This window comes from Cervus elaphus, chromosome 2 (assembly GCF_910594005.1).
Source record: "Cervus elaphus chromosome 2, mCerEla1.1, whole genome shotgun sequence".
In the NCBI taxonomy this organism is placed as follows: Eukaryota; Metazoa; Chordata; class Mammalia; order Artiodactyla; family Cervidae; genus Cervus; species Cervus elaphus.
In genome coordinates this window covers 41,789,012-41,816,339 of record NC_057816.1, presented here as the reverse complement: position 1 = coordinate 41,816,339, position 27,328 = coordinate 41,789,012, and positions in this window count along the sequence as shown.

Sequence of the window (27,328 nt, the reverse complement as noted above, 5' to 3'; positions counted from 1 at the left end):
GTCATGTATGGATGTGAAAGTTGGACCATAACAAAGGCTGAGCACTGAAGAACCGATGCTTTTGAATTGTGGTGTTGGAGAAGATTCTTGAGAGTCCCTTGGACAGCAAGGAGATCAAACCAGTCCATCCTAAAGGAAATCAGTCCTGAATATTCATTGGAAGGACTGATGCTACAGCAGAAGCTCCAATATTTTGACCACCTGATGCAAAGAACTGACTCACTGGAAGAGACCCTGATGCTGGGAAAGACTGAAGTGGGAGGAAAAGGGGATGACAGAGGATGAGATGGTTGGATGGCATCACCGACTCAATGGACATGAGTTTGAGCAAACTCAAAGAGATAGTGAAGAACAGGGAAGCCTGGCATGCTATAGTCCATGGGGCTCAAAAAGTCAGATACAACTGAGGAACTGAACAACAACACAGTTGTTTGTTGAGAACAACACTTCTTTTCCAAATAAAGAAGAAATTCTCTTATTGCTCACTGTGTTTGCACGTGTGTGTGTGATGGGAGAGCTTTTATTTTAAAATACATACTACTTGTGTTTCAAGTGCTTGTTGCTATCCCAACTTTACTGTATATAAAGCTATTTGGCGTTATTAAGTGGAATTTTATTCTATTGACTTTTGTAGGATCATTTCTGTTCAGTCTGAGCCAAGGTGGGTGATAATGACCCATCATGTGGTGAGTCCTGGGTTAGGCATCCTGAGGGCCCCTAAAGAAAGACCACCGAGGGTCCTATGTCCCTGTGCTCATGTTTCCTTCCAGGCAAAGCTGCCCGTGAGGTCTTGGCTCAGTCCTCTGAGTTGCTGTCCAGCGATGATGCCACAGGCAGCCAGGGTCCCGAGGTCTGCCAACCTAGATGGCTTCTGTCCGCTCCCACTAATCAGAGTGGGGAGCAGACAGGGACCGGCCTGTCTCCAGGGCACACTCCCTGGCTGGCCCGGGCACTGTGCCTGGGAATTAACCTCCAGTTCTATCATTCAGGAGGGAGGGTCACCCATGGTGCCTGCCTCTGGCTGACCCAGGTGAGGTGCTCCCAGGAAATCTGGAGGCTGCTGGAGTCAGAACGGGGTAATGTGAGCAGGAGGAGAGCCCGCGGGAATCTCCTGCAGAGGTGCCTGGCTTCCCAAACACCCCAAGGAAGCAATTAACTCTGGTGGTGGAGCAAGGCTGCGTGCAGAAAGTGACTGCTCCATTTAGCAGCAAGCAGGTGAGGAGCTGTCTGCCATACAGAGAGAGCTATAGCTTGGAGACTTTGTTACCTGGCAAGAAGCTGACATTTGCCTTCTCCTGGGAAGCCGATGACCTAGGATTGAATAGAAATTTTTTTTTTTCTCCTTGAGGAGAGATAGATCTTGAATATGGATGTGATGAAAAGGGCTTTAAAATTTTAGAACCTGGACTAGCTTTTCAATTTGTTTGAAGGCTCGATTCTATGTCTCCCTAAACCCCCACTCCCTTCCCTGAGTTACGAGTTTTGGTGGATTTTGTTTCCAGGATAGGATTCTCCGTCTTAATAAGTCGGGAATAAAAGTCCCGGCCACCTGCTCGCTTGTAACAGCTCCCAGCAGGACTGGGGGTGTGGGGGCGGTCCTTACTGAACTGTGAGGTGTCAGGTGAAGGCGGTATTCAGGGTTCCTGGACCCCATCATCCACACATGCCGCAGCCAAGGAAGGAAGGCAGTGGTATTGTGAAAATCTCAGCAGAAGAAACAGTTTTTGGAAAGTACGCTTGTCTTTTCTCCTTATCAAGGTCCTGCCTCTGTTTTTGGAATGGGGAATCAGAAACTTATTATTTTAAGATTTATTTAAAAACGAAACATTTTCTCAGCTTCACGGGACAGGCATGGGTCACGAAGCAATGCATGTGTGTGTGCTAAGTCACTCAGCTGCATGCTAAAGTCACTCAGTTGTGTCCGACTCTGTGCGATCCCATGGGCTGTAGGCCACCAGGTCCTCTGTCCATGTGATTCTCCAGGCAAGAATACTAGAATGGGTTGCCATGCCCTCCTCCAAGGGATCTTCCTGACGCAAGGATCGAACCCACATCCCTTAAGTCTCTTGCATTGGAAGGCAGGTTCTTCACCACTAGTACCACCTGGGAAGCCCCTCCAAGTGATTTTACAATCAAAATCATCAGCAACTAATCCATTCATTCAATTCATCACTCATTTAACAAATCTTAGTTGGACTAACAATATTCCATGTGCTAAGCTCTAAACATTAAATTATGAAAGCTTCACTCTGTGTATCCAAGGCATTCTGAATCCTCTGGGTAAATCACATAAGACAACTTACAATTTTAATCTGATGTAATGTGTATTGATTGTGGCAGGGGCATTATTCAATAATACAAGAATATAAAAGAGGGACAGGAAACCAGACGGCAGGAGGTAAGGTCAATCTAGGCAAAGTCAGGAACATGTCCAAGGGGAGAAAATGTATGAGTGCAAACGACTTGCTCAGCTCAGCAGCATATAAGGGAGGGGCAGTGGGCGGAACTCAAGGGCAGGTAAGGACAGTCTTTAAGGACCGCACTGTGCTAGGGAGTATGGACTTTCGTCTGAAGGTGATACTTATATAGTATTATTAAACTTGCTTGTATCCTAAGCTGGTGAAATATTCTAAGCTGTATTTTCACCAGCTTAGAATACAAGGAGTTTACAACATAAGAATAAGAACATCCACAGACATGTTTGTGGGATAAATATTGATGATTTCTGTGGAGAGACAGAAGTGGACGGGAGTGAAGAAGGACTCACGGAGACCCCCAATCATGTCTTCTCCATCTTTTTAACAGAGTTCTGAAACAAGTTGGCATAACATTGGATATCATGAAATTGGTGATGGATATTGATTTAATAATAAAATACCTATAAAAATGCTAAAAGTTACATCGTTCTAGCATTTCAATTCACTCAAGTCTCCATCTGCTCAACTTGGCAAATGCTATAGACTGAATTCCCGAAAAGTTTACACATTGAAGCCCCAATCCCGAGCACCTCAGGGTATTACTATGTTTGGAGCTCATGTCTTTAGACAGGTGATCAAGTTAAAGGGAGGTCCTACGCATGGTTCATAATCCAGTGCGCCTGGTGTTCTTATAGGAAGAGGAAACTGGAACACAGACACACACAGGAGGAAGACCATGCGAAGACTCAGGGAGGAGATGGCCATGCACAAACCCAGGAGAGAGGCCTCAGAGGAAAGCAGCTCTGCTGGCATTCCAGTCTTGCACTTCACAGACTTTAGAACTCCAAGAAGACAAGTTGTTTAAGCCATCGAGTGTGTGATGCTTTGTTACAACGCCCTAACAAACTAACACAACAAGGATTTCAGAGTATCTCTTTGAGGGCATTCTCAATACTCTTGCATTGTCTAAGAACCCTCTGGGGAGTTTTTCAGCCCTGAGTGGCCAGTCCTGCTTCTAAGCTAATTTCCTCCTCCAGGGGATCTTCCTGTCTCAGGGATCGAACCTGTGTCTCCTGCATTGAGGTGGATTCTTTATCCAGTGAGCCATCGGGGAAGCCTGAAGGCTATGGCCAAAATGGTGGAGGAGTGAGACCCTGAGCTGACTTCCTCCCAAGAACACACCAGAATTACAGCTATGTGCTCAGCAACTGCCTATGAGAACAGCCTGAAGACTAGCAGAAGAGGTTTCCCACCATGAAAGATATAAAGAAAGAACAACGGCAATACAAACAGGAGGACTGGAGATGTGATGGAGTGGAGAGCTGCCTCCGTAGGTAGGTAAACCAAAACAGAACCATCACAATTGCAGAGAGTCCCCCAAGGATGGAGGGGTCTGAGTCCCACATCTGGTTGCCCAGCTTGGGGGTCCCGCACCAGGAACACGAGCCCCCAGGGCATCCAGCTTTGAAGGCTAGCAGGGCTTGCCTAGGGGAGACCTAGAGGACAGTAGGAAATAGAGACCCTGCTCTTAAAGGGCACACACCAAAGCTCACACTGTCTGGGTCCCGGTGCAGAGGCAGTAATTTGAAAACAGCCTAGGTCAGACCCGCTTACTGATCTTGGAAAACCTCCTGGAGAGGCGGAAGGAGATTGGGATTCTGCCTGGGGACACAGATGCTGGAGACAGCCGATCTGGGGGACTTGTTTTACATGAGCTTACTGGCGCTAGCTAGCACCATTTTGGACTCTTCCTTCTAGCTTACTAGGGCCGGGGGCTTACCTGCCCACTAGCAGGCTGGCTCCAGCTCTTGGACCCCATCAAGCTACCAGCCATATCTCCACACAGCCATGCTCACCTGTGGGCCAGCAGCCTCTGCCCTAGAACCTCGAAGCCAGCTGGGCAGAGACAGGGATCCCACCTATCTATAGTAGTCGGTCCTGATGCAGGAGGAGGACCCATTAAGTGCATATGCGGGCACAGGTGCCCCGGAATGTATAGTTGGTTCCAACTGAAAAAGCAAAGGAATACAGAAAAAATAAATTTCTTCTCTTCCTTTAAGGTTCAGCTCAAAAATCCACTCATATTTATATGCTTCCAAATAAATTGATTCATGTTTTATTTTAATCATTTATTACTTTTTAAAGTTTGTCTACCCTACTGTAAAAGTAAAACCTGGGGCTCTTCCTTTTTCATCTTAACCATCAGAAAGCATAGCAAAGTGCCTGCATATAGTAAATAAATAAAAGAATGAAATAGATTTGTGGAAAGTACTGCTGGTTGCAACACAGAGACACAGAGGATGTCTTGGATGTGACTTTAATGTATCACCCACTGAGATCTAGAAAACAGAGTGAAAATGGTAAATCATGTCAGCAAAAAAAATGATGTGTCTGGACTAAATACACAATAGTGGGGATGGAGAAAAAACAGATTTTAGAGGTAAACAGTTGGCAGGGCTTGATGTTTAACTAAGTAGAATGTATGATGTTCAATTGCGTAAAATGTATGAAGGGGAAGGAAATGATTCTGAAGTTGCTGACATGGAAAATTGAGCAAAAATTGGTGATTTTTTTTTTTTTTTTGCATAGAACACCAGAACAAGAACAAGTTTAGGGTGCTCAGAATTTTTTTTTAGCATTTATAAGTATTGTGAAATATATTGTGCTATTAATAAATTCACAATCTTGCTGGAAGTTGAGATGTACATCTAAATTGATAGATAAAATTGAAATGGCTTAGCAAAGAGAGCAAATTTATGGGAAATGAACATTATGGGGGAACAATACCATCTGCTTCCCAGAGAAGAATAAAAGTCAATATCGCAATTGTGTATGATCTGGAACCAGCTACTCCAATACACAGAGGTGAGTTCCCAAATGGCAATAAACATTTTTGTTGATTTGACACCTTGACACAAAGAAAGCTGTTGATAGATTGCCTAGGGCTCACTAGGCATTCCCGAGGATTCTCTCTGCTTGGCAGAAAGCCAGTTTACATTGACTTTACATGGAGGGAAATTTCTTGGGTTACATAACGGAAAAGACCAGAGATAGAGAGCATTTCAGACAAGGCTTTTCAAAAAGCACCATTGTTAAAATGAAAGAGAAAATGGCAGAAACCGGCAGAAAATATTTTATATTCTCTATATAAACACGCACAATATTCACCTTATGGATATAATTCAATTTGTATATAATTTCACCATATATTTTATGTATCAGTGATTTTTTTAAGTATCTCTGTGAGTACTGTTACAATTTTCTTTAATAAGAAGACAAGCAACACAATACACAAAGGCAGAATACTGGATCCCTCCAATAACATATTACGAAAATGTCACCATAGACAAATGATAATTATCCTGGGAAATCAAAGAATGGCCCAGTATTTAGGAAATCTATTAATATAAATGATTCTGTTGATAGTTTTGAGGCAAATAATTATACATATGTCTTCACCGATATATTTTCAAAATTCAACGCAAAAGAGAAACAAATGAGCTTATCTGTATATCAATTGATAACATATCCACTTTGAAAAAAATTAATGCAAGTAACTGGATTGCATTATTTTGAGTGTACATGCTTTATTTTTTTTTAAATTGCAGTATAGTTGATTTACAATGTTGTGTTAACGTCTATTAGATAGTGAAGTGATCCAGTTATACACACATACTTATGTAATTATTTCCATCACAGTTCATTACAAGAGACTAAATGTAGTTCCATGTGCGGTACAATAAGAATTTGCTGTCACCCATTCTGCATATTTGGGGTTTGCATCCACTAACCCCAAACTCCCAATTTATCCCTTTCCCATCTCCCTTCCCTGGGCCACCACAAGCCTGTTCTCCGTGTCTGTGAGTTTGTTTCTCCTTCATAAGTAAGCTACTTCGTATAGTGTTTTAGATTCTACATATACGTGTGATACCCTAGGGTCTTTCTCTTTCTGACTTACTTCACTTAGGATGATAATCTCTGATTTCATTCACGATGCTGCAAATGGCAGTTTCATTGTTTCTTATGACTGAGTAGCATCCTGCTGTATATATGTACCACATCTTCTTTATACACTCATCTGTTGATGGACATTTGGTTGTTTCCATGTCTTGGCTACTGTAAATAGTGCTGCTATGAACATAAGGGTGCATGTCTCTTTTTGAATTAGTGTTTTGTCTGATATATGCCCAGGAGTGGAATTGCTAGATCACATGGCAACTATATTCTTTAGCTTTTTGAGGAGCCTCCATACTGTTTTCCAACAGCATGTAACCTTTCTCAGTTGGCCTATTTCACTCAGTAAATTCCCTTTGAGATTCAACAATAACCTATTTTTTCTTCTTGCTGAGTTATAGTACATAGTCACAATGTGCCACTGTTTGTTTAGATATTTGTCATTGAAGATTATTGGGTTGTTTCCAGTTTGGGGCTGGAAATTTTACAAAAATTTCTATTATTTACATATAGGTTTTCATGTGAATATGTTTTCCTTCTATAGGGTAAATGCCCAAGGGCACAAGTGCTGGCTTATATTAGTTGCACATTTAATTTTATAAGCAACTACTAACTTGTTTTCAAGAGTGGCCATATCGTTTTTACATTTCTAAAAGTAATGTTTGTTAAAAAAAAATAGTAATGTTTGTGTCATCCATTTTTCCTTCATCCTTTTAAGTATTTGGTGCTTTGAAAAAATTTAGCCATTAAGATGGACATGTAGTAGTATCTTCAGTTCGGTTCAGTCGCTCAGTCGTGTACGACTCTTTGCAACCCCATGAATCGCAGCACGCCAGGCCTCCCTGTCATCACCAACTCCCGGAGTTTACTCAAACTCATGCCCATCGAGTCGGTGATGCCATCCAGCCATCTCATCCTCTGTCGTCCCCTTCTCCTCCTGCCCCCAATCCCTCCCAGCATCAGGGTCTTTTCCAATGAGTCAACTCTTTGCATGAGGTGGCCAAACTATTGGAGTTTCAGCTTCAGCATCAGTCCTTCCAATGAACACCCAGGACTTATCTCCTTCAGGATGGACTGGTTGGATCTCCTTGCAGTCCAAGGGACTCTCAAGAGTCTTCTCCAACACCACGGTTCAGTATCTTACTGTGGTTTCAATTTGCATTTCACCAATGGCTAATGATGTATGTATTTTCATGTGCCAAGTTGCTATCTGCATATCTTCTTTGATGGAATGTCTGTTCCTGTCTTTTGCCCATTTTCTACTTAGATGGACTTTTTTTTTTTTACTGTTGAGTTCTGAGAAGTTTTTACATGTATTCTAGAGATAAGTCCCTTCTTAATATATGTGCAGTTTGCAAATATTTTCTCTAAGTCTGTAGCTTTTCTTTTCATTCTCTTTACAAGGTCTTTCACAAACCAAAATCTCTCTCTCTCTCTATCTTATATGAATCTTATATGAATGAACATGCATATATAAATACTTGAACTCTCTGTAAAGAGAAAATTTTTTTGTTAATTTAAAAGATACAACTAGGCAGATGATGCCAGATTCATAATGATTCATAAAGCAGCTTAGAATAAGGAGTCTTATCCTGAGATTCTTGGTTGCGTCTGCATTATTTAGAAGAAAAAGAGTCAGAGTAACTGAGAGACTCCCTAGTTCAAAAACCTGTTTTGCCACTTACTAGTTCTGTGATAGCTATTGCTTTTCTAACCTTCACCCGTCAAATGGAGAACATGTTAATAAAAGTACTTTGCTCATGGTAGTGTAAGGATTACCTACAGTAGTACAGATAAATCACTTAGACTAGCACACATCTGTCTCTGTGTGTTAGTTGCTCGGCGGTGTCCAACTCTTCGACCCCGTGGACTGTAGCCTGCCAGGCTCCTCTGACCATGGGATTCTGTATACAAGAACACTGGAGTGGGTTGCCATGCCCTTCTCCAGGAAGAATAGCACATAGCATATGATAAATACTCAGTAGAAATCAATATTACCATTATTAACACTATTATTAGAGACTCATATCAAGCTGTCTACTTTTATTGAAAATTATTATTTTCTCCAAGTTTAGAGATTAATTTTCTGCCTAACAGATGATTTCATCTATGTAAATTTTACTTACCCTATGAAAACTTCATATACTCTAGACACAAATGGCCAAAGACAAATCAGCTGGTCCTTGTCAGCAGCTTTTGTCAGAGTCCCTTTTTGGATAAGACTTGTGTGCAGGTTGTCACAAAGACTCATTTACCTCTGCCCTCTCATATTTACTGCACTGATGTTGTTGTTGTTCAATTGCCCAGTTGTGTCCGACTCTTTGCGACTCCATGGACTGCAGCTTGCCAGGCCTCCCTGTCCCTCACCATCTCCTGGAGTTTCCCCAACATCATGTTCATTGTATCATTGATGCCGTCCAGCCATCTCATCCTCTGATACCCTTTTCTCCTTCTGCCCTTGATCTTTCCTAGCATCAGGGACTTTTCCAATGAGTCATCTGTTCGCATCAGATGACCAAAATACTGGGGCTTCAGCTTCAGCATTTTTCCTTCCAGTGAATATTCAGGGTTGATCTCTCTTAAGATTGACTAGTTTGATCTCCTTGCTGTCCAAGGGACCTTCAAGAGTCTTCTCCAACACCACAGTTCGAAGGCATCAATTCTTCCGTGTTCTGCCTTCTTTACAGTCCAACTTTCACAACCGAACGTGACCACTGGGAAGATCATACCCTTGACTATATGGACCTTTGTCGGCAGAGTAATGTCTCTGCTTTTCAATACACTGTCTAGGTTTGTCATAGCTTTCCTGCCAAGAAGCAATTGTCTTCTGATTTCATGGCTGCAGTCACTGTCCGCAGTGATTTTGGAGCCCAAGAAGAGGAAACCTGTCACTACTTTCGCCTTTTCCCCTTCCACTTGCCATGCAGTAATGGGGTCATATAAACATACTAAATGATAACCAGATACTGGGCGCTATTCTGAGAGCATGTATACAGTGGTAAGTCAGAGAAAAGTTTCTGTTCTAAATAGCTCTGTGTGTGGAAGGGACAGATTACAAACAGAGAAATGCACTTATGTTAATATCAGGTATGGATAATTCTAGGAAGAACAAAGAGAAAATCAGGGTACTATTTTAAGAGATCACAGAAGATGCTCAGAGTTACGTTAGGTAGAGCCTCAATGAAGTGAAGGAAAGAGTCCTAACTATATAGTGAAAACATTGTTAGCAGAGAAAGCTGTAACATAAAGAACCCGAGGCAGCAGCACATTTGGAGGCATTCAGGGAACAGGAGTGGGAGCTGAGGACGTGGTAGAAATTGACTGCAGAGAAGGGTGTAGGGGCTAGATTTTTCTTTGCGGATATTTTAGAGTTTAGATGGGAAGCCTTTTGAGTGTTACGAGCAGGGAATGGGGCTTCCCTGGGCACAGACAGTAAACAATCTGTTTGCAAAGCGGGAGACCTGAGTTTGATCCCTGGGTCAGGAAGATCCTGTGGGGAAGGGAATGGCAACCCACTCCAATATTCTTGCCTGGAGAATTCCATGGACAGAGGAACCTGGAGGACACGATTTACATTTTTAATGTTTTGCACTGGCTGCTGTGGATTAGGGGGAGAGAATGAAAACAGGATCCTTAGAAGTTTATGCCTGGAGACCAGGTGAGAGACATATGACCTACAGCAGGGTAGGTTAGTAGACATGGAGAAAAGAGGTTGAATTCCGGGTACATTTCAAATGGGCAGCTGGGAGAATGTGAGGACAGATTGGATGTGTATCTCCAAAAAAAAAAAAGAGAGAGAGAGAGAGAGAGAGGAGTTGTAGACGACTCTAAGGTTTTTGATCTGTGCAACTTGGGAAATAGTGGTACCATTCACAGAGACGGGAAAAGCTGGACGTGGGGCAGGTCTGTGGGTGGTGCTGTAGGTGGAGAACTAAAAATCACTGTTAGTCATTTGAGCAAAGGTGTCAAGAAGCAGCTGGACACATGATTCTGAAATTCAAGTCAAAAGTCTAATCCACTCATGTAAATTTGGCAACGTTACTGAATAGAAAGTGTTCCAAATGATTTATGGAAACCATCCAGGGAGTGAGTATAATGTGGTTAGAGAAGAGAGGAGAGGAACAAGGCGTGAATTGTAGAGCACTCCATCATCTAGAGATGGAGAAGGTAAAAATAATCCAGCAAAGGAAATAGAAAAAGAGCGGCTGGTCAGGTGGGAAGGAAAATGAGAAAATGTACCGTCCACTTAAAATGAAGAAAGTGCTTCAATAAACGGGAATGATTGAGTATGACAGTGTTGCTGTTGAGTGAAAATATATGAAGGCTGAGAATCTGGGACTGTGTCTGATTTCTGCGAGGGACAGAGATCTGTCTGGAGTAGGTTCAAATGAGCAGCAGCGAGGTGAGGCATTGGAGACGGTTTATATAGACAGACAACTCTTTTAAGGAATTTTGCTCTAAAGGAAAACAGAAATGAGGTGACCATCAAAGATGGGTGTGAGCTTAAAGGGGGGATTTTCTTTTGAGACCAGAGATATTTCACTGTTTGAACGGTAGTGGAAGAGATCCAGTAGAGGCAGAAAAAAGGGATGAAACAAGAAAAAGAATGGACAAACAATGCTAGAGAAGTATCTTTTTATGAGGAGCTAAGTGAAGAGCCTGACTTAGATAATACCAGGAAGGTCGGCAGGTAAATGTGTACAGAGGCAGGCAGCAGTGTGGAAGTGGAGGCAGATGGAAAAGTCCTCTTTGTACTTCTGTCTTTCTCCCTGAAATAAGTAGCAGGGTTACTGGCTGACAGAAAAGAGGTGATAGAGGATATGAAGATTTGACAAAAGAGGTAATCGTGTGGAATTGTTCCCTTCACCGCCACTCTTTAGCCATATATTTAAAACTCTCTGGCCAATTTTGTTTTAATATTGAAAAAAAACGAAAGAAGGAAAGGTCTGGGTAACACACAGAGATAGAGTTGAAATTGTACAAGACTGTTGAAAACAGGGGTCCTGGAACAAATGCAGATTTCAAGGAAGGCTGGAAAGGACTCAATATAAGACCCAGATTTGTTGTTGTTTAGTGGCTAAGTCATGTCTGACTCTTTGTGACCCATGGACTGTAGCACGCCATGCTCCTCTGTCCATGGGATTCTCCAGGTATGTAATAGTTAATCAATAGATTAAAAATTGTTGTACTATAACTAAGTAATTAGATATAGACACCCTTGAGACATAGGTACAGTTTTACATGCACAATTTCTTCACTGTAAATAAATACCACAGAATGGCAGAGTTGGTTATACAAACTGAGAGATTATATAAAGCCTTTGTTTTTTTATATAAGTATGTATGTCTTTACATATACACATGTGGATGTGTGCTCAGTCTTTCAGTTGTGTCCAACTCTTTGTGACCCATGGACTGTAGCCCGCCAGGCTCCTTGTCCATAGAATTTTCCAGGCAAGAATACGGGAGTGGGTTGCCATTTCTTCCTCCAGGGGATCTTTCCAACTCCAAGATCCAATCCGGATCTTCTGCATCTCCTGCATTGGCAGGCAGATTCTTTACCCCTGCCATTACGGAAGGCCACATATATATTATACAGTCTCCTTATTACCAACCAATTTGGGAATATGATGAGATCAACAAATGGATTTCCTTCACAGAAGAAGGGAAAGAAGCACATATGCACAATATCATATATAAACAAATATTCACGGACCAAAGGGTAAGAATCCGGACTCCATCCCAAGTGTGTCCTGAGCTAACTGGCCTTCCCTCTGTCATGTCTGGGATGTGCATTTTATCCTCTCTGCCTGCAGTACCCATCGTTTGTTTTCTTACCTACCAAACTGCAACTTCTCCTTCAAATTTAAAGTTAAGCTTTGCCTTGTCTGTGAAGCCTTTTTTCTGACTCTTAACAAACCCTAAGGGTTTCTTCCTTCAAGCTTATTCCCTAGTAGCATTTATCACTTTGTAACTTGAGGTTTGCAGGACAGTTTAACCATTGATACTGTGGATTCTTGAGGGCAAGGACTCAAAATCTTTTCACTTGTGAGTCATCATCGCCTAGGCTTTGCAAGTTTTCGATGAATTTTACAAATAAGGAAAAATGAGATCTAGAAGAGTGTTAAGTGCCTTAGCCAAGCTAGACAGTGACTGTACCAGGCAAGACCACCGTGTTTTTCTTGCCTGGTTTAGGTCGCTCTTTATCTTTCCTGCATCTGTTTTTAGGGAAGAAAACATTTCACACCAGGAAATGGTGTTCAAGTGGCGATGGCACGGAGGCATATCCAGAAGGGCAAGTCTTCCCCCTTGTGGCACCTCTGGGAGGTGACGATGAAAATGACCATGGACTCACGAAGCCCTGCTAGGAAGGAGGATGGATCTTTAGCTGGGAGGGAAAACCTGTATCCCTCATCCAGAAGGGAGTTAATGAGAAGATGTCTCCTTTCACTACAGGCAAAAATATCTTCATATCACACTGGATTCGTATCACTCTTCACATTGGATTTCACAGGCATCTGAGTAGGTTCTGGGGCAGGAACTCTCATTTCCATTATCACAAAAGTCCTCACTACCCCACTGAAGCAGGTTTTCTCATTCTAACTGTAGATGAGAAAGCTGGGTTTCAGAAAGTTAAAGCAGTTATCTTAAGAGTGCACAGCCTGGAGCACTGGTCTTTGAGCTCGTCCATGTGGCATACTCTCCACCATAGCCTGCTGCCCATCGGGGCAGTAAAAGTGTGTGAGTTAGCCTTCCTTGGCACCAGAAGACTATCAGCTGCTGAAAAGACAAAAGAAGCTGATCTTGGCTGGCAGTTTAAGTGTACACATCAAAGCTTCTTTTTCCTACACGAGGACCCCAAGTTGTTAAAATGTTAGGTGAAGACAGGGCTACTGTGGGGATGGAAGGATGATGGCTGAGAGGTACCTTGCTTTCTCTCTCTGACCCACAAGTTCATAACCCACAAGTAGCCAGCAGTGGAGTGAATATTGGGTTAGCCAAAAAGTTCGCTTGGGGTTTTACCCATAAAGAGGCTATGAAAAATCAGGAACGAACTTTTTGGCCAACCCAATACCTTACCTGCAACAGAGGTGGGTGACGGAGGGAATCGATCAGACTGCCTCAGACCTCTGCCCCCAGGTTTCCAGCCAGAAAGATTTTTCTTTTTTAAGACTCAAGACATTCTTTTAACCAAAACAACAGCTTGGGGACAAGCAATGGCCCACAAGGGACCTTTTAAAAGGACTGCATGCCGTCTTTACTGGAAGAAGCAATATTAGCTTTGATTTGATGGATATTTTCATAACCTGCTCTCCCCTCCTTCTTGAGACTCTCCCCCCTTAATAAATCTAATAAACACCCAGATCACCGCAATGGCAAGATGAACACATTTTCATATCCCAAACCCCTGCAGGGCAATGATCAGAATAATCGTTAATACTTATTGATCACTTGTTACATGCTAAGTGCTTTACCAGCAGGATTATCTCCTTTTATCCTCACAGAAAACCATATTATATTGATCAAGAGTGGCTATGGTGGGGGGGTGGTTAATTGACCTGCCCAAGGTCACAGTGAGTACTTGGTAGCAGTGAGACTGAAAGCAATCAGCCTGACTCTACCGTACATCACCGGAAGGACTAACACAGATGATGATCCCCTGAGTGTCTGGGGGAAATGAGTCTCCCCTGCAGGGTTGCACCCTTAGTTTACTCAGCATTCAGCAAATGGCTGAAACTTCCTCTTTCCCACTCTGTATACCTGGTCAAATGACTGAGGACTCACCCACGATTTAGCCAGCCATGTGTTTCTTAAGTAAATAAATAAACCAAAAAGCAATTAAAATTCCTACCAAGAATTAACATGACAAGGAGAATTTGTAACGAACAAAATGTGTAAAGTAAGGTAGGCAACTCGGTGCAACTTGGCACTTAGATTTCAAGGTTGACCTTCCAGGTGGCTCAGTGGTTAAAAAAAAAAGCCCACCTGCTAACACAGGAGATACAAGAGATGTGAGTTTGATCCCTGGGTTGGGAAGATCCCCTGGAATAGGACATGGCAACCCACTCCAGTATTCTTGCTGGAGAATCCCATGGACAGAGGAAACAGGCAGGCTACAGTCCACAGGGTCACAAAGAGTTGGACACAACTGGGCAACTGAACATGCACGTGTTACTGATTGCTAGTTTGCTTCGATCGTCATTTTTACTTTCAGCAATTCCTGAATGCTGACTCTTTACAACTTGCTAGAGGTTGCCGTATCTGTCTGTCTTCTTTCCCACAGAAACCCTGGGGTCCTGCTGGCCTCTGTTACCTTGGTCACTGCCGCCTCACTCACTGCTGAGCATCAGAAGCTCCAGACTATCCCTTTCCACCCTCACTCCAGCCACCAGGGACGTAATAAAGCCCAGCAGGAAGCCGAAGGAGTGAGGAACAATCCTCCCAGAACTAGTGGTAAGAACCTGCCTGCCAATGCAGGAGCCATAAGAGACATGGGTTCAATCACTGGGTTGGGAAGATCTCCTAGAGGAGGGCAACCCACTCCAGTGTTCTGGCCTGGAGAATCCCATGGACAGAGGAGCCTGGCAGGTTACAGTCCATGGGGTCGCAAAGAGTCGGACACGACTGAAGTGACCTAGCACGCAGGGCCAGTTTTGTCTGCAGGGTAGGTAAGTGGGCTGGGGAGGGCAGATGTGGGATGACCACCACCACCCACAGGACTCCCACAGCCAGAGTGTGGATGCTGGGAGGATACAAGAGGACAGCTGAGGTTAAAGCTTTAATTGTGGATCTCAAACAGGGATAACAACACCCATGTGCATGCATGCCTGCATGCGTGTGTGTGTGTGTACACACGTGCTCAGTTGTATCTGACTCTTTGCAACCCATGGACTGTAGCCTGCTCAGCTCCTCTATCCATGAAATTTTCCAGACAAGAATACTGAAATGGGTTGCCATTTCCTTCTCCAGGGGATCTTCCCAACCCAGGGATCGAACCCACATCTCTCACATCTCCTGCATTGGCAGGCGGATTATTTACCACTGAGCCACCTGGGAAGCCCCATAATACCTACCTAATAGCAATGCTGTGTGGTAAAGTGAGCAACAGAGAGGTCATTTCCACTCCTATAATCTGAGGATATATATAGATGAGGGTGCATTATGAAGCAGGTGGTGAGGGCCAGGCAGTTCTGGGTTTTCATTCTACCTGTGCCACTGAACAACTGCATGAATTTGTAGAATGTTAATATCAACTTTCTGACCTTCATCTTCCTTATCTGTAAAACAGAGATGAAACTACCACAGAAGTATAGAAATTAGACAATGTATGTCAGCAGCTATTGTGACACCTCTTGGTCAACAGAGGCTGTGTGTATGCTCAGTTGCTCAGCGTGTCCGACTCTTTGTGACTCTTTGGATCATAGCCCGCCAGGCTCCTCTGTCCATGGGATTCTCCAGGCAAGAATACTGGGGTGGGTTGCCATGCCCTCCTCCAGGGGACCTTCCCAACCCAGGGATTAAACCTGCGTCTCCTGTCTCTCCTGCATTGCACGTGGGTTCTTTACTGTCTGAGCCATCAAGGAAGCCCCCGGCAACTGTCTGGATTTGTAGAATGCTCATTTCAGCTTTCTGACCCTCAGTTTCCTCATCTGTGGCACAGAGTTGGAATGACCTACCACAGAAGTATAGAAATTAGACAGCGTGTGTAAGTAATTACTGTGACCCCTGGCACCTTTACTCAGACCCCCTTCATTTCTTCTAGGGGAGCACCCACCGTCCTTGACTGCTGATCCCAAAGACAAAGACGGAATGGGAGAGTGCCCCCAGAAGTGCACTCAGCTTCCACCTCTTACTTAGTAGTAGGGTAACGGCAGCAATGACCGCCCCAATCACCACTTCTAATACGACCACTTCTACCATGGCCACTGCTGCTGCTGCGATTCTGGTGTTATTTATCGCGCACAGCTGTGTGGCATATGAAAAGGGAACTGAGCTATGCACTTTACCCATGCAATTGATTTTAATCTCAATGTGTCTGCTTTCTGGCAAGGCTTTATTGCATGGCCTTGAAAAATAGCTATTCTGTTCCAGCGCAGGGTGTTAGCAGGGCAGGGTGAACACTGAAGGCTCTCATTAGAAAACCATAAGCTCCAGAGATCTTGGCGACTAGGACGTGGCCTTGCTTCACTTCTTTCTACCATCAAGGCACCAGCACCTCGGAGGAGTCCCCCTTTGACTGATTTCACAGCTCACCATCCTAAGTGTTCTGGGCTCCTTTATCGGTGTTTCACTGCAGCATTCTGTAGGCAAGCATCCATCTCCAAGGATGCCCTAGTGCTAAAGAACCCACCTGCCAATGCAGGAAACATAAGAGATCTGAATTTGACCCCTGGGTCGGGAAGGAGGGCATGGCAACCCACTCCAGCCTGGAGAAGCCGCATGGACAGAGGAGCCTGGTGGGCTAGAGCCCATAGGGGATGGACTCTTTACAGTCTGCAAAGAGTCAGACGTGACTGAAGTAACAGCACACACAGGCATCAGTGTTCAGATCCTGTGGTTTTGAGTCACGCAGAATAAAATCTCGGCATTGCCTTCCACACTGTTAGTCATTCTCCAACAGTTCTGAACCTACCTTTTGTTTCAGTTATTCCAAATGCTGGAAAACAAGAGAAACAAAAAAGCAATCATGAAGCCACATCCTCGGATGTTATTAGTAGAAAATAAAACAATATCTATTTTTATGCTCTTGAACACGCACTTGCTCTAAACAAAAGAAACTGATGGACTAAAGCAAGTAAAGGATGCTCTCCTCAGCGCTGCTTTAGACTGATAAGCAAAGACAATTAATATCGCGGCTGTTGTTTCTTAGTTCCAATTTTCTACCCCTGTTCCCAGCTGGCATTCTCAAAGGGATCTGAGATTAGATAACTATGTAAGATTTCCTGCTGGATTATGTTTGGGACTCTGAGAAAGTTAATTACCTACAGGCATTCTGGGGTAATTGAACTCCAAAGTGTTATTAGACCTACAGAATTCAGAACTAGAAAGAATCTTAGATATAAGATTTGTCTGGAGCACCTCACTTTACAAGTAAGGAAACTGAGATTCCGAGAACTTTACAGGGTGTGTGCTTTGGGAGTTCAGAGGGGATCTTCCTCAGACTACAGATTCACCTCTTTGTGTATCTGGTCATTTGAAATCATTATTTTAAAATTGTCAATCAGTTCATTCGCTCAGTCATGTCAGACTATTTGCAACACCATGGACTGAAGCATGCCAGGCTTCCCTGTCCATCACCAACTCTTAAAGCTTGCTCAAACTCATGTCCATCGAGTTGGTGATGCCATCTAACCCTCTCATCCTCTGTTGCCCCCTTCTCCTCCTGCCTTCAATCTTTCTCAGCATCAGGGTCTTTTCCAATGAGTCAGTTCTTTGCATCATGTGGCCAAAGTATCGGAGCTTCAGCTTCAGCATCAGTCCTTTCAATAAATATTCAGGACCGATTTCCTTTAGGATGGACTGGTTGGATCTCCTTGCAGTCCAAGGGACTCTCAAGAGTCTTCTCCAACACCACAGTTCAAAAGCATCAATTCTTTAAAAATTGTAGGTATTGAAAAAGAGTTTCCCTCTGAGTTTCAACAAGTCAGATGCTTCCCATGGCCTAGTGGAGAGAAACACTTCTTTGATCAGATTCAGCGAGCTTTGCCCAACACCCGCTAGACACAGGAGGTTGGAAAGTAGATTGGGAGAACTATACTAAACAAAAAAAATTAAGTAGTCTTCTTTCCTTCACACAAAGGAGCTTTCAGAACCTTATTACTTCTTGCCTAGGTGGGTGGGATTTGCTGTGTATATCATTCCTGTGTTAAAGCCTGGGTCCACGTGACCAAGGACTCAGGTGACTTTGGGGAACCTGCTAATTCTTCTTCCCTCAAGTTCTCAGCCTGAGAAACACACTGCCAGACATGCAGCCGTCCAGGCCTCAAACCATCCATTTTTTAATATTATATTTCTGGTTTTAGTGTTTTTAGATTAACCATGTTGTGTTAGTGTCAGGCGTACAACAAAGTGATTCAGTTATATGTGCATACCTAGCTATTCTTTCTCAAATTCTTTTCCCCTTTAGATTATTACAGGATATTGAGCAGTTCCCTGTGCTATCAGTATGCCTTTGTTGGTAATCTATTTTTAATATAGCAGTGTGTACATGTAAATCTCAAACACTCAATCTATCCCCCGCCACCCACACCCTGGTAATTACAGTTCATTCTCTAAGTCTGTGAGTCTGCATCTGTTTTGTAAATAAGTTCATTTATATCATTTCTTTTTAGATTCTGCATATAAATAATATCATCTGGCATCTGTCTTTCTCTTTCTGACTTACTTCCCTTAGGGTGATAATCTCCAGGTTCATCCATGTTGGTGCAAAGGGCATTATTCCATTATTTTTAATGGCTGAGTAATATTCCATTGTGTATATGTACCACATCTTTTTTATCCATTCCTCTGTCGATGGACATTTAGGTTGCTTCTATGTCTGTTATTGTAAACAGCGTTGCAATGAACACTGGAGTGCATGTATCCTTGTAAACCATGATTTTCTCCGGATATACGACTGGATATACGCCCAAGAGTGGGATTGCAAAATGGTATGGTAGCTCTATTTTTAATTTTTTAAGGAACTTCCACACTGTTCTCCTCAGTGGCTGCATCAATCTACATTCCCAACAGTGAAGGAGGGTTCCCTTTTCTCCACACCCTCTTCAGAACATACTGTGTGTAGATGTTTTGATGATGGCCATTCTGACTGGTGTGAGGTGATATCTCATTGTAGTTTTCATTTGTGTATCTCTAATAATAGCAGTGTTGAGCCTGTTATCATGTGCTTCTTGGCCACCTGTATGTCTTCCTTGGAGAAATGTCTATTTAGCAAAACATTTTTAACAGAAACTTTAGCAGGATAAGCCCAATTAGACCCAAGATGCCTTCCCAAGCTTGGTCCCCACCACTGTCCTCCCTATTAGTTGCACACAGTCCTGGTCCTGGGCCCTTCCCGACAGATGCTGTGGCTTCTCTTGCTGCTAGTCCCATCTCCTGACACAGATGCTGAAAGGTACCCCCCCTTGGCGTCCTTCCAAGGATCTGAACAACGTGGGAACTCTGTCTGTTCCTGCCTCAGTTGAGGAGTGAGATGCTCCTGGCTGATCATCAACTTCATAAATCGGTAGGTCACAGTCTAAAGGTTTCTTTATACCTGCCCCATACCTCTTGGCGACTAGATTGAACGTGAAAACAAAGTGCTACTTGCTCAGTTATGTCGAACTCTTTGCAGCCCCATGGACTGTACCCTCCATGTTCCCCTCTCCATGGGATTTCCCAGGCAAGAATATTGGAGTGGGTAGCTTTTCCTTTTCCAGCGGGATCATCCCTACCCAAGGATCGAACATAGGTCTCCTGCATTGCAGGCAGATTCTTTACCTTCTGAGCCACCAGGGAAGCCCTGGCGACCAGATTACCAGACCAGAAAACTGATGAGAGCCAGGGATGGAAAGGCGCCTGGCCAAGGGTCGTTGCAGGACTAGGATCTGGGTGGGCATCTCTGACTCCAAATCCAGTGCTATGTCACCTGTCGCAGGTGAATCAGTTTGAGATGCCTTAAGGACAGGGAGTGTGGAGTGTGGAAAGGAAGTGGAGGAAGGGAGTGTGCCCCCAGTACTTGGGACTTGGACAAGCAGGACCAAGCATGACAGTGTCTTAGTAAAGAGCAAGACTTTGGAGTTGGGCAGGTCTATGCTTGAATCCCAGGTGTTCTAGCTGTTTACTATCTGACTTTGAGAAAAATTGCTGAATCCTTCTGAACTGTGGTTTTCCAATGTGTAGATGAGAACTGGAATATTTACGTGTGTGCCCTCTACGTTGCTCAGTCATGTCTGACTCTTTGCGACCCCATGGCCTAAAACCCACCAGGCTACTCTATCCATGGGATTCTCCAGGCAAGAACCCTGGAGTGGATTGCCATGCCTTCCTCCAGGGGATCTTCCCAATCAAGGAATCAAACTCGTGTCTCTTACGTCTCTTGTATTGGCAGGCACACTCTTTACCACCAGCGCCTCTTGGGAATCTACACCGTGATATTATTTTGAAGAGCTATGAGAAACAGTGTGTATGAAAGGTGTAGAAAAGCATCCAGCAGATACTGACCTAGGTGAAAATTATTATCAAGACTAGCCTGGCTACATTCCCATCCTGATTTATACTTTAAAATTTTCTATTTTGCCATTTTCATCATCTTTTTGAGATCATTAACAAGGAGAATTCTTAAGAGTGCCTGATTTTGAATCAGATACAGCTGGGTTTGCATTTGGTCTACATTTATTTACTATCTATATTACTTTAAGCAGGTCAAGCTTCTGCAAGTCTCAGTTTTTGGATCTGTAAAGTGAGAATAATGATTCCTCCTTGACAGAGATGGACTTGACTTGAAAATTAAATTAGATTGAATATAACTATACATTTTAATGAAAGCAGGGATCTTATACACTGTGGTATTATTCCCTGCATCTGGCAATGTGCCTACCATAAATATAACGAATGCTCAAATGAAAAATTAATAATGTATGCAATATAAGCTTTTAATACAGTGTCTTATGAGGTGGGAGCTACATCTGTCTTATCCCAGTTAAATTATGTGGAGGTAAAGCAGCACTGCAAGACCATTTAATAACTTCTCACAATAGAAATCAGTCTGGAACAGGCTGTCAGGTTACCAAGATGTCTCCTTCATTGGCTCTGACAACTTTATTCTTAGTAAGTAAGTGCCAGGGAGATAAATTTCGGGGAAGGTGGACATAATGGTTGATTGTGGGCTCTCCCGTGGAGACCTCCAGATGGAAGTGGAGGTTCTGAGGTTTGGGAACGTTAAATACGCAGACAGGGAATAAAAGATACTGAAGAGTGAGGCTCTGGCACCAAAGAGGAACCCATAAGGAAAGTAAAGTGGATGAGGTTCTGAACATCTGGACTTAAATCCTGCCTGGGAACTTGGGCAAGTCACACTTTTTGGTCTCAATTTTCCTGTTTACAAAATAGAAAGAATGGTACTTACAGAGTTATTGTGAGAATTAAGTGGGACAGTGCTTATAAAAGTGAGACACTGAACCAAAAGAAGGAGTCATCCCCTGGGACTTTCCTGGTGGTCCCGTAGTTAAGACTCTAGGCTGCCAATGCAGGGGGTATGAGTTCAATCCCAGATCAGGGAACTAAAATCCCACGTGCTGTGGAGTGCTGCCAAAAGGAAAAAAAACGAGCTATCCCTTGAAGATAGAACTTGCTTTCTCTACAAAGATTTTGTTCATTGTTTGGTTTTCTTCCCCCTTTGTTCTTAAGGTTGGAGAATTTCTACTACTTTATTCCTGACCCCTGATTTTGCAATATCAAGCCTGCTGTTAAGCCACAATCTATGAATTTCTATGGGCTCAGTGGTAAAGAATCCCCCTGCCAAGCAGGAGACTCAGATTCAATCCCTGGATCGGGAAGATCCCCTGGAGAAGGAAGTGGCAACCCACTCCAGTATTCTTGCCTGGAAAATCCCTCGAACAGAGGAGCCTGGTGGGCCGTAGTCCATGCAGTTGCAAAGAGCCAGACACCACTTAGGAACTAGACCACCACCACCACCGTAAATTTCTACATCCAGATTATGGTTTTTCAGTTCTAAAATTTCTATTTGATAATTTCTTTGGGGTTTATTTCTATTTTTGATGTTTAGCTTCTCCACATGTTCTCTCATTATAATCATCTTTAGGTCCATGAACATATTTTGCATTAGCTCCTTTTAAAGGTTTTTTTATGCTAATTCTAATAACTGGACTATCTTGGTATCTGTGTCTATTGACTTATTTTCTTGCTTGATTATGGATTAGTTTTGCTATTTCTCTGACTATCTAAGCACATTTTTGTATTATATTTGTCATTGATGATAATACATTATAGGGATACTGAATGCTCCCTACATTTTCTTTCTTTGGTATTTCTTTGTCCTTTTTATTATCAGGCTTGTTTTGACCTCTGACTCAGAATTTAGAAGTGAAAAGTGAACATGTCAGTTGCTCAGTCATGTCTGACTCTTTGCAATCCCATGGACTGTATTCTACCAGGCTCCTCTATCCATGGGATTCTCCAGGCAAGAATACTGGAGTGGGTTGCCATTTCCTTCTCCAGGGGATCTTCCTGACCCGGGGATTGAACCTGAATCTCTTATGTCTCCTGCATTGGCAAGCAGGTTCTTTACCACTAGCATCACCTGGGAAGCACCCTCTCCACACACTAGAACATGGTTATGCCTTTTCTTTGCTCAAACATCACTTGCCTTTCATTCCATGTCTATTGATCTGAAACAAGAAGAAGCCACTAGCTTTCAATTCCCTTACTGATACAAACACATTTTGTTCACGCTACCTCGTCCTACAGGCAAGAGTGGAAATGGCAAGAGAGAAAAACTGAACAGGTGTGTTAGGCATGGGGGTCACTTTCCCACATATTCTGAGCTGCACATTCATCCAGGTTCCCTCCAATTCATGGACACATATTAGTGGTAGACATTGTCATTTTCAAGTGTGAAAACACAATTTGAAGGGCTCTTTTCCTGCTTTTCCTGACTTCATTTCAACAAAAGAAGCCCATTTGGAAGCACCCTTGAAGCTACGTTCTTCCTGCCTCATTACAGCTCCATCAGTGCATCAGCATTCTGGAACTACCCTGCCTGCCTCCCTTCTCAGCTGGAGCATCTCACAGCCAATTAAATTCACTCCAGCTCAGCTCTGAGACCTAGTCCTTGCGCCCTGATTGCTCTTCAATAGCTTGAAATCTAGTCAACTGAAAAACCAAACCAATAAGCAGGCAGGAGTCGTCACTGGAGTGAGAAATGATGGAAGAACTTTGTGCAGTGCTGAGGACTGCCCCCTTGGAAGGTGGCCCTAGATGTAAAACAAGCCTTTTTAGCACCCGCCAGAGAGTCTTTGTGACTTCCTACACTTGGGTGCTCCATTTGTGTTTCAAATACCAGGGCTCGAGAGTGACATTTAACTGCCGCGCAGGGACTCATCCTGTCCTTTGCCATCTCACGCCAGCGTTGCTTAAATGTTTGTCTCAGCCTCTAGGAAGCAGAGGAAGATCAAAGCCCTAAATGTATGCAGCTCAGTGGTGGCACCTGGAATCAGCTGTCAGCTTTCCACTCTCTCTCCCTCTTCACCCATCAGCTCTGCTTCCCCTGCAAGGCTCAGCTTGATGATACGAGCATCTACACATAATTCCCCAGCTCTCCAACGCTCCTTCTCCGAGTGCCCGCCCAGACCACCTGGAGAATGTCAGAGCTGGAGGCACTGTTGGAAACCATCCAGTCAGAGTCTTCTATTTTATGGAATTAAATAAATAACAAGAAAAGACTTTTATTTTTTTTTTTCTCCCTTGTAAATTTATTTATTTTTCATTTATTTTTATTAGTTGGAGGCTAATTACTTTACAACATTGTACTGATTTTTGCCATACATTGACATGGATTTACATGTGTCCCCCATCCCGATCCCCCCTCCCGCCTCCCTCCCCATCCCATCCCTCTGGGTCTTCCCAGTGCACCAGCCCTGAGCACTTGTCTCATGCATCCAACCTGGGCTGGTGATCTGTTTCACCCTTGATAGTATACTTGTTTCAACGCTATTCTCTCAGAACATCCCACCCTTGCCTTCTCCCACAGAGTCCCAAAGTCTGTTCTATACATCTGTGTCTCTTTTTCTGTTTTGCATATAGGGTTATCGTTACCATCTTTTTAAATTCCATATATATGCGTTAGTATACTGTATTGGTCTATCTTTCTGGCTTACTTCTCTCTGTATAATGGGCTCCAGTTTCATCCATCTCATTAGAACTGATTCAAATGAATTATTTTTAATGGCTGAGTAATATTCCATTGTGTATATGTACCATAGCTTCCTTTTCCATTCATCTGCTGATGGAAAATAACAGGGCAAGGTTATGTTCTGACTACGGAAGGAATTTAGTTCGGGGCTGGGACCTAGGTGGAGTAAACGAGACCCTGTCTACAGGTGTAAAATGTGAGAGGGTGCCCATAAATTCAGCAATCAGGATAACTAACTTTCCAACGCAATATTTTTAAGAATCAAAGTTAATACAAAAAATTCTATCATGAACAAAAAAAATCAGAATTTTAAATAGAGATAAAATCCAGTAGAACTAGGGTTAGGGTGAGGCAAATGAGGTACGGCAGTATAAGTACAGGGTTGGAACCTGTTTTTATTTAAAATTTTGATTTGGGGACTTCCCTGGTGGTCCAGGGGTTAAGAATTTGCCTCCCAGTGCAGGGGTGCAGGTTCGATCCTAGATTGGGAGGTTAAGATCCCACATGCCTCTCAACCAAAAAACCAAAGCATAAAGCAAGTGATGTAACAAATTCAATAAAGAATTTTTTAAAAATATTCTCCAAGAAAAATCTTTAAAAAAATTAAAAAAGTGTTTTGATATTTTGTTCATTGTGGATTTTTTTATTTTTGCATTTTGATTTTTAAAGTATTCTATTGAAATGTTACTCCTCAAGATTACTGCGATTTTTGGGGTCCCCTTAAGCCATGCTCCGGAGTGGAGTGCTACACCGGCTTTCCTCTAGCCCAGCTCTGCTCAGCTGTCGTCTCTGAGAGCCGATTTCCGCTGCCACTTCCTCCTTTTTTGTTCCAGCTTTACTGGGATATAATTGACAGGAAGGTTGCATACATTGTGATGATTTGATACGCTCATCTCTTGCGAAATGACTACAAAGGGGGTTAACACCTCCAGCACCTCACATAATTACCCTTGTGTGTGTAAGACCTACTCCCTCAGCAAATGTCAGTTATATAATACAGTACTGGTAACCATGGTTACCATGTGTGCATTCGATCCCCAGGACTTATCTTTTAACTGGAAGTTTGGACCCTTTGACCCACATCTCCCCATTTCTCTCTTCCTCAGCCTCTGGCAACCATTATTCTGCTCTCTCTATAAGTTTGGCTTTTCTTAGATTCCACCTATCACAGACACCACATGGTATTTTTCTTTCTCTGCCTGACTTATTTCCCATAGCGATATAGTCTCATCCATGTGGTCATGAAACATGGATTTCCTTCTTATGGCCGAGTCCTCCATCGTATATATACACCACATCCTCCCTATCCGCTGGTTCTCAGGACTTAGGTTACTTCCGTATCTGGGCTATTGTGAATTGATGTTGCAGTGAACCTGAGTACAGATATCTCTTTGAGATCTTGATTTTATTTCCCTTATATATATACCCAGAAGTGAGACTACTGGATTACATGGTAGTTCTAGTTTTAAATTTTTGAGGAACTGCCTTATTGTTTTCAATAGTCGCTGCACCAATTTACATTCCCACCAGCAGTATAGAAGGTTCCTTTTTCTCCACAGCCTTACCAACACTTGCCGTCTCTTGTCTTTTCGATAACAGCTATTCTAACAAGTGTAAGTGATGCTGCACTGTGGCTTTGATTTGCATTTCCCTGATGATTAGTGATACTGGGCATCTTTTCACGGATCCATTGTATATTTTCTCTTGATCCTGTGATACATCAGGCCAGGTGCCCACAGCCTCCAGCTGACTTTCATAAGGATGTTGCTAAATGCTTCTTGTCATCTTTCCCAGGCACACAGATCTCAGCAGGCTTTCTGAACACGCTCACCACCCATTTGCCCAGGCTTGCTCTCCCCACCACTAGGAGTGCACTTAGGGAGCCAGCTATGGCGAGGGGTGTGTGGGTGATTTTCCAGTGATGGCTACACCTGAGCTTGGAGTCTCCAGACTCCACTGTAGTGTCATTACAGGAAGAGAAATGAAATTGCCAAAACCAAAGGCAGACTCCTTTATGCTGGACTATACTAACTTATGGTAAGGTAAAGAAACAGAAAACTAAACATGGAATGTCAAATGTGTTAGAAATTCATCTGCTCTGTACTATAGTTCTGGCCTACTTTGGATAAAGAAAATTTTCCAGCACAGATATGTTTCTTTGACTCTAAAGCTACTTGCTCTGTAGGTTGAATTAGTTTGACTTGCCTTCTTGGGGCTTCCCTGGTGGCTCAGATGGTAAAGAATCTGCCTGCCAATGTAGGAGATCTGGGTTGGATCCCTGAGTCAAGAATATCCCCTGGAGTAGAGCATGGCAATCCACTCCAGTGTTCTTGCCTGGAGAATCCTGTGGACAGAGGAGTCTGAAGGGCTACAGTCCACAGGGTTACAAAGAGTTGGACACTGAGCGGCTAACACTTTGGCTGTCTAAAATTTTGATGATTTAATAATAATAATAATAATAATAAATTCATAAGTCAAGGACCACATGAAATCATTTGTTCTCAAGGCCCTAGACATCTTCCTCCATGTCTTGCTTTAGATAATATCAGAGTTGAGTATCACGCAGCATTTAAACAACCAATTTTGTACTGCTGATTTCATGGTAATAATTTCTATTTTAACAAATGCTTACCTAAGATATTTAAGATACCTTTTGTATGTGATACAACATATGTGTATCTTTGTGTATGTATCTGTCTTAAGGAGGGAGTGTCCAGTTACACCAAAGAATAATGATGGTCATGTGAGACGAGGACTTTCCATTGCAATTGAGTAATAGCAAGTAGGAAAATTCCTCTGCATCATAATTTCTGTATTTTTAAAAAACATGTATTTATTTACTTGGCTGCCTTGGGTCTTAGTTGAGATACAAAGGATATTCGCCGTGTCATATGGGATCTTTCGTTGCAGACCATGGACCCTCTAGTTGTGGTGTGGAGGCTTCAGAGTGCACGGGCTTCACTAGCTGTGGCACACAGGCTTAGTTGCTCGGTGGCATGTGGGATCTTAGTTCCCTGAACAGGGATCGAACCCCTGTCCCCAGCATT